The following is an 8,460-nucleotide window of genomic DNA, read 5'->3' as shown; positions in this document are numbered from 1 at the left end:
GGGGAGGTGGGTGGGGTGAAACGCGGCTTCCAGAGAAGGAATTGGATCAGCTTAATGCAGCGGCTAGAGGGCAGGGAACAAGGGCTGTGGTGCGCTCGGCGTGGCTATAAATACTGTCACGTCATAGCTTCGGTACTGACGACATTAACGCCGTCACCTAGGCAAGTGCGTCACTACTGCACTGACGGCATTAGCGCGTCACTCTGGGATTACTGCACTTGTTGACACGCTAGCATTACATGTGATGCTGAGGTCGCTATGTTTCTAGATTACATGTGGCGTGAGGCAGCGTGTCTGGTCTTCATCTTGAAACTAGGTCGAGACCATCATTTCAATCATGAGAGACCAGAGGGTAAGGTTAATCAGCAAGCTTTATTAAAGTATGGCATGGCGATAGGATTCATGGCCTGAAGCGGTATGGCATTAATCCTGATGGCGTGGCAGCATGGCAACTGATTCTTTGGCGTAGTGACTCCGTGGCAGGATGCCTCTCTTCTTGAGGCGGGAGGGCATCTGCTCGGAGAACCCCCCAAAAGAGAGAAACGTCGCCGGCCGGTTGGCTCGGCAGCACGGCGACTTACGGCATAATTCGGCGTTGGCGTAGTTCGGCATAATTCGGCGTTGGCATAGTTCGGCGTTGAACTCCCCCCCAAACTGACTGACTACAGGCTGCTCGGCACCTGGAACACTTGCGGGCTGCTCGGCACCCAGAACACTTCGAGTCGTCTGCTGAGGTCTTGCCGGATTAGTTATGTGACTACAGGCTGCTCGGCACCTGGAACACTTGCAGGCTGCTCGGCACCTAGAACACTTCGAGTCGTCTATTGAGGTCTGAATTAGTGAAGCTGCCTCGGTGTTGAGATTTGGGTTGAGCCCCCTCGGTTTTGAGATTTGGATTGAGCCCCCCCCCTGACTACAGGCTGCTCGGCACCTGGAACACTTGCAGGCTGCTCGGCACCCTAGAACACTTTGAGTAGTCCAGGGGTCTGGATTAGTGGGGAGACTACGGGCTGCTCGGCACCCGGAACACTTGCAGGCTGCTCGGCACCTAGAACACTTTGAGTAGTCTGCTGGGGTCTGAATTAGTGGTGTGACTACAGGCTGCTCGGCACCTAGAACACTTGCAGGCTGCTCGGCACCTAGAACACTTCGAGTAGTCTACCGTGGTTGGAATTAGTGATTTGTTGCGGGCTGTTCAACGCCGAGCACTTGCAGGCTGCTCGACACCTGGAACGCTTAATCTATTAGATCGACGAATTAGTGACGCTGCCTCAGTGTTGAGATTTGGATTGAGCCCCCCCCGGGGGATCAGGATTGGGAGAACGGGGAGATTGACCGAGGCACAGAAAAAGGAGAACGACCGCCAGGCGCCGTCGTAGGCTCTGGCTGTGGAGCTGGCCAGCCCCCCCCCTGATGTAGGACTGAGTGACGTGGAGTAGCTGGGTGAGGCGGGGATCGTGAGGGGGTGCTGGGGGCCTAGGGCGTGGGTCCGGACTCATGAGAGGGTGAGAGCCGAGAACGGAATTAGTGATTTGTTGCGGGCTGTTCAACGCCGAGCACTTGCAGGCTGCTCGACGCCTGGAGCGCTTAATCGATTAGATCGACACTGATTAGTGCGGAGACTACGGGCTGCTCGGCACCCGGAACACTTGCAGGCTGCTCGGCACCTAGAACACTTTGAGTAGTCTGCTGGGGTCTGAATTAGTGGTGTGACTACAGGCTGCTCGGCACCTAGAACACTTGCAGGCTGCTCGGCACCTAGAACACTTCGAGTAGTCTACCGTGGTCGGAATTAGTGATTTGTTGCGGGCTGTTCAACGCCGAGCACTTGCAGGCTGCTCGACACCTGGAGCGCTTAATCAATTAGATCGACACTGATTCGGGGAGTCCACCACCAATGAATGTGAAGTCACGGCTATTGCGAGGAATGTAGGGATGGATGCCATGTGCTTACCGTGTGACGCCTAGGGGAGGAGAGATCTTTGGGCAGACAATATGGCGGCCTGCTCTGGTCGGATGTAGGCCGCGTAGGCTGACGAGGACCAGCGGCCCATCTGTTGCAGGGAGGCGGAGGACGCCCCTTGCGCGGCGGCTGATGTGGCCGCGCCGATCCTGAAGGAGTGGCCGGAATAGTGCTCCGCTGGGAGGTTGCACATCTGGAGGATCCGCTTGAGGTGGAGAGTGAACCAGGCTCTTGTCATGAGATGGAGGGGTGAGATGAGGAACAGGGGGGCGGACGGGCCGGTCTGGGGTCGAATCCCTAGGTAGCGGGCCATGGCGGCAAAGGTGCTAGCCATGTGTTTGTGAGCGGTAATGTGCTCGCTTTCCGTGCTGTTCTGGGACGGTTTGTTTACAGTTTTATGCGTCGACTAGCCAGTCGGAGAATGGAGTTATTATGGCACTAGCGGGTGCCTGCACGAAGTGAGCAAAATTTATGATGCACTTCTGGAAGCACTGCAATAGCTGCTTGTATGTGTTTTAGATCTATTAGTTGTGTGGTTTTATTTTATTTTAGTTCTTTCTTATTGTGCTGTCTGTGTTTGTGTACGTATTTTATATGGACCCGAGTCTGGAATGAAGTTTATGTATATGACTTTAGCGCCCCCCTTGCGCTATAACTTCGGGGAGGCGCTGGAAGGGAACACTTGTTCCGCGCTCCGCCGGCTTACTCCGGGGCATTGCTACTGCTTGAACTCTGGAAATCTTGGCCAGCAGGATAGCACGTTCAAATATCGCAATTAGGCATGCATGAACTAACGCCCCCTCCGCAAGCGGCATGATACCAGGAAGCATTATTATTGTGAGTGATGCAAGGATGCGGTGACGCACGGTGATGACGGCCCGGCAATGCCTGGAGAAGCCTGGACACCAATAGTCGCTGAATGGATATTTTTAACTTGCAGCATTGTTACCGTGGAGTGAGTGTAGGCCTATATGTGGAGCCGTATACCGATGATGGGCATCGCCCGCCGCACGGTTAAATGTCCGATCATATATATATGTATGTTATATGTATATATACTGTATGTATATTCAGTGAGCAGCACGGCTTCTGTTAATTTGACTGGGTGGCTGGAGCATCGACTCGGAGAAAGGTATATTCAGTGAGCAGCACGGCTTCTGTTAATTTGACTGGGTGGCTGGAGCATCGACTCGGAGAAAGGATTTTTTTTTTTTTTTTTTTTTTTTTGGTTAAAACGGAATCTGGCTGTCATTAGACATTGATTAACTGAACGCTATTGCTAACTGATGCTTTGAACGTCCGTTTGCAATGATTCTGGCTGGCTGTTGACTATTGTAAATTGTGCAATAAATGCAATGAATGCAATTTGAGCACGATGTGTGAATACATTTGATGTTAATTGTTTGGGCCTAATTATTTAACACGTTAGAGATGTGTGTAGTTCTCCATAGATTTAGCCTCTTCGTTTTGCTCTCGAATGCGCCAGGTTATTTAATTTCACGTTATTGGATGAAGAGACATTTAGTGTAGCTCCGCCGTCTTTCTTTAGCTGTAGGCGAGGATATAACGACCAGTTCACGGAGATTGTCAAGAGATCGTTCGTTCACTATGATGAATGCATTGCTACTTGTGCCCAGCTCGTTTCCTTCGCGCCCGACGTGCGGACCGCAGGGAATGGTTAGATGATTGTTTTGAAGCACGCCGAAGTGATTTGAAATTAAGATTTGGTTGCTAAAATTATATGGCACTGTTATGTATTAAAGAGGTGATTACGTTACCGTTGCGCTCGACTGCTGTCCGGGACGCGCTCCGCGGGCGTTCCCTGCGCTCGGGGCTGGCGATGCTGCGAGCCGTCCCGGCTGGATAGCATTTAATCGTGGGGCCGAGTTCCCCGGCCACGTCGTGGAACTGCGTCGTGCCGAGAACGATGATGGAGCAGGACCTGCGCTTATGATGGCTTGATTAGCAGGGTCGGAACAGCGGACGCTTGGAGACTGGGTGGCTTGGCGGCCCGAACAGAACGGGGCCGCGGATGGATGAGACTTGGACATGAGAATTGCATGGCTGCGGCCGCTCCGGGCCCGGAGCGCGCTCTCCCCCTCTCCCCCCGACTGAGCTGTGGTCATCGACCCCGTCATTGGTAGAGCAGGTAGTTCTTGAGAGAGGGGGGCAGGGGCAGTCCGTGGATTTCGCTCAGGCGCTCCCTTCCTAGGGCCGCTCGCACTGAACGCTTGCACAGGTCCCTCAGAGGGAGGGGCTCCGTATCGAGTCCGTTTATGTACCGAATTCGTATTTCGCAGTGTCCCCACACGGCGCTCGCTACTGGGTACACTTTCCTGCCCCTAAGTTCTCTGAACGCCACCCCTAGATCATGGCCATTTACTATGAAACGCAACGTTCCCTCATCCATGTCCAAGACGACTAAGAGCGAGTCTGGTATTATGAAGGTGTCGTCGGGTTCCAGGAAGGCGGGGTAGGTTCTGCCCGCGTGGTTCTTGCCGTCGTGGTAGAGTTTACACCGGCCCAGGTCCCAGCCCCAGGATTCGGTGTTGTTTCCCACTAGGGCCGTGTAGCCCACCGAATGCAGCGGCGCGTCGCCCGTGGCCACTCCGACCACGGCGTGGGACCCCCTCTGGTGCTTGGCCCAGCTGACCTCCCACGCGTGCAGTCCTCGCGTGTAGCCCGCCCGGCCGCGGATGGCGTCCGTGCTCTGCGCCACGGGGTGCCGGTGGAACACCAGCTTGTTGTCTTCCTTAACAAAGATGTTGGGCGAGCAGTCGTCGTTGTTCCAGGAGTGCTGCGCCTGGACGTCCGGGCCGGCGGGCGGCATGTCCAGCAGCAGGTCCAGCCGGGAGGGCTTGGTGTGGTTCGAGGCCTGGAGCTCCGCCTTCATTTTCGGCCCTAATGGCCTGCCGTATGCCCCGGCTGGAGCTGCTACGCTCCTCACGGGGATTTTCGACCCTAATGGCCTGCCATATGCCTTGGCCAGGGCCGCGGCGCTCCTCGCGGGGGCGCGCGTTTGCTTCCTTCCGCGCTCCCGAGTGCTCGTGCCCGGGCCCGGAGCGCTCTCTGCTTCGGCCCTTGCGCGACTGCGAGTTGTTTGTCCTCGTGACTTGGCCCCGTTTGCTTTCTTTCCTCGGCCGCGCGCCGGCCCCGCTTGCTTGCTCTTGACGATGAGGTTCCCCGTCTGAGATGCGTTCGGTGCTGCCGAAGCCTGCTGCCGTCCGCTTGCCTGTTGCGGCCCGTACCCGGGCATGGATAAATCGACGGGCGAGTCCTCGTCGGAGCTGGATGCCTCCAGCTCGAATTGGTACTGCGCCTCGTATTTTTCGTCTTCGGAGCTCGACATGTTGCAGGAGTGAACGGTGAGTGGTCTCGTGAATGCAGATGGCTTGATAGCGGAGTCTGGAGGGAGGTCTCGTGAAGCAGATGGCTTGGTAGCAGAATCTGGAGGAATGGGCAGCTTGAGAAGTGAAACGCGGCTTCCAGAGAAGGAATTGGATCAGCTTAATGCAGCGGCTAGAGGGCAGGGAACAAGGGCTGTGGTGCGCTCGGCGTGGCTATAAATACTGTCACGTCATAGCTTCGGTACTGACGACATTAACGCCGTCACCTAGGCAAGTGCGTCACTACTGCACTGACGGCATTAGCGCGTCACTCTGGGATTACTGCACTTGTTGACACGCTAGCATTACATGTGATGCTGAGGTCGCTATGTTTCTAGATTACATGTGGCGTGAGGCAGCGTGTCTGGTCTTCATCTTGAAACTAGGTCGAGACCATCATTACTGTAGCGTAGCCTATGTATTTCTGTATGTGTGTCAGAATGTTTTTACATATATGCATGTAATGTATCAAGCAACATGTGTATTACTGTAGCGTAGCCTGTGTATTTCTGTATGTGTGTCAGAATGTGTTTACATATATGCATGTAATGTATCAAGCAACATGTGTATTACTGTAGCGTAGCCTGTGTATTTCTGTATGTGTGTCAGAATGTGTTTACATATATGCATGTAATGTATCAAGCAACATGTGTATTACTGTAGCGTAGCCTATGTCTTTCTGTATGTGTGTGTCAGAATGTGTTTACATATATGCATGTAATGTATCAAGCAACATGTGTATTACTGTAGCGTAGCCTATGTCTTTCTGTATGTGTGTCAGAATGTGTTTACATATATGCATGTAATGTATCAAGCAACATGTGTATTACTGTAGCCTAGCCTGTGTATTTCTGTATGTGTGTCAGAATGTGTTTACATATATGCATGTAATGTATCAAGCAACATGTGTATTACTGTAGCGTAGCCTGTGTATTTCTGTATGTGTGTCAGAATGTGTTTACATATATGCATGTAATGTATCAAGCAACATGTGTATTACTGTAGCGTAGCCTGTGTATTTCTGTATGTGTGTCAGAATGTGTTTACATATATGCATGTAATGTATCAAGCAACATGTGTATTACTGTAGCCTAGCCTGTGTATTTCTGTATGTGTGTCAGAATGTGTTTACATATATGCATGTAATGTATCAAGCAACATGTGTATTACTGTAGCCTAGCCTGTGTATTTCTGTATGTGTGTCAGAATGTGTTTACATATATGCATGTAATGTATCAAGCAACATGTGTATTACTGTAGCGTAGCCTGTGTATTTCTGTATGTGTGTCAGAATGTGTTTACATATATGCATGTAATGTATCAAGCAACATGTGTATTACTGTAGCCTAGCCTGTGTATTTCTGTATGTGTGTCAGAATGTGTTTACATATATGCATGTAATGTATCAAGCAACATGTGTATTACTGTAGCCTAGCCTGTGTATTTCTGTATGTGTGTCAGAATGTGTTTACATATATGCATGTAATGTATCAAGCAACATGTGTATTACTGTAGCGTAGCCTGTGTATTTCTGTATGTGTGTCAGAATGTGTTTACATATATGCATGTAATGTATCAAGCAACATGTGTATTACTGTAGCCTAGCCTGTGTATTTCTGTATGTGTGTCAGAATGTGTTTACATATATGCATGTAATGTATCAAGCAACATGTGTATTACTGTAGCGTAGCCTGTGTATTTCTGTATGTGTGTCAGAATGTGTTTACATATATGCATGTAATGTATCAAGCAACATGTGTATTACTGTAGCGTAGCCTGTGTATTTCTGTATGTGTGTCAGAATGTGTTTACATATATGCATGTAATGTATCAAGCAACATGTGTATTACTGTAGCGTAGCCTGTGTATTTCTGTATGTGTGTCAGAATGTGTTTACATATATGCATGTAATGTATCAAGCAACATGTGTATTACTGTAGCGTAGCCTATGTCTTTCTGTATGTGTGTCAGAATGTGTTTACATATATGCATGTAATGTATCAAGCAACATGTGTATTACTGTAGCCTAGCCTGTGTATTTCTGTATGTGTGTCAGAATGTGTTTACATATATGCATGTAATGTATCAAGCAACATGTGTATTACTGTAGCGTAGCCTGTGTATTTCTGTATGTGTGTCAGAATGTGTTTACATATATGCATGTAATGTATCAAGCAACATGTGTATTACTGTAGCGTAGCCTGTGTATTTCTGTATGTGTGTCAGAATGTGTTTACATATATGCATGTAATGTATCAAGCAACATGTGTATTACTGTAGCCTAGCCTGTGTATTTCTGTATGTGTGTCAGAATGTGTTTACATATATGCATGTAATGTATCAAGCAACATGTGTATTACTGTAGCCTAGCCTGTGTATTTCTGTATGTGTGTCAGAATGTGTTTACATATATGCATGTAATGTATCAAGCAACATGTGTATTACTGTAGCGTAGCCTGTGTATTTCTGTATGTGTGTCAGAATGTGTTTACATATATGCATGTAATGTATCAAGCAACATGTGTATTACTGTAGCCTAGCCTGTGTATTTCTGTATGTGTGTCAGAATGTGTTTACATATATGCATGTAATGTATCAAGCAACATGTGTATTACTGTAGCCTAGCCTGTGTATTTCTGTATGTGTGTCAGAATGTGTTTACATATATGCATGTAATGTATCAAGCAACATGTGTATTACTGTAGCGTAGCCTGTGTATTTCTGTATGTGTGTCAGAATGTGTTTACATATATGCATGTAATGTATCAAGCAACATGTGTATTACTGTAGCCTAGCCTGTGTATTTCTGTATGTGTGTCAGAATGTGTTTACATATATGCATGTAATGTATCAAGCAACATGTGTATTACTGTAGCGTAGCCTGTGTATTTCTGTATGTGTGTCAGAATGTGTTTACATATATGCATGTAATGTATCAAGCAACATGTGTATTACTGTAGCGTAGCCTGTGTATTTCTGTATGTGTGTCAGAATGTGTTTACATATATGCATGTAATGTATCAAGCAACATGTGTATTACTGTAGCGTAGCCTGTGTATTTCTGTATGTGTGTCAGAATGTGTTTACATATATGCATGTAATGTATCAAGC

General features: G+C 48.8%; 1 pseudogene across 1 annotated transcript; it reads right to left on the bottom strand.

The window, feature by feature from the left end:
* Positions 1-4,097: 4,097 nt before the first annotated feature.
* LOC310795246 (SPRY domain-containing SOCS box protein 1 pseudogene) lies at positions 4,098-5,312 on the bottom strand (annotated as a pseudogene). The gene has a single exon. The product of its transcript is annotated as an SPRY domain-containing SOCS box protein 1 pseudogene (transcript).
* Positions 5,313-8,460: the final 3,148 nt, after the last annotated feature.

The sequence above is a fragment of the Poromitra crassiceps genome, assembly GCF_964638095.1.
Source record: "Poromitra crassiceps genome assembly, chromosome: 21".
NCBI classification, from domain to species: Eukaryota; Metazoa; Chordata; class Actinopteri; order Beryciformes; family Melamphaidae; genus Poromitra; species Poromitra crassiceps.
Note: the sequence above shows the minus strand (reverse complement) of the source record. Positions and strands in the feature narration are given on the sequence as shown.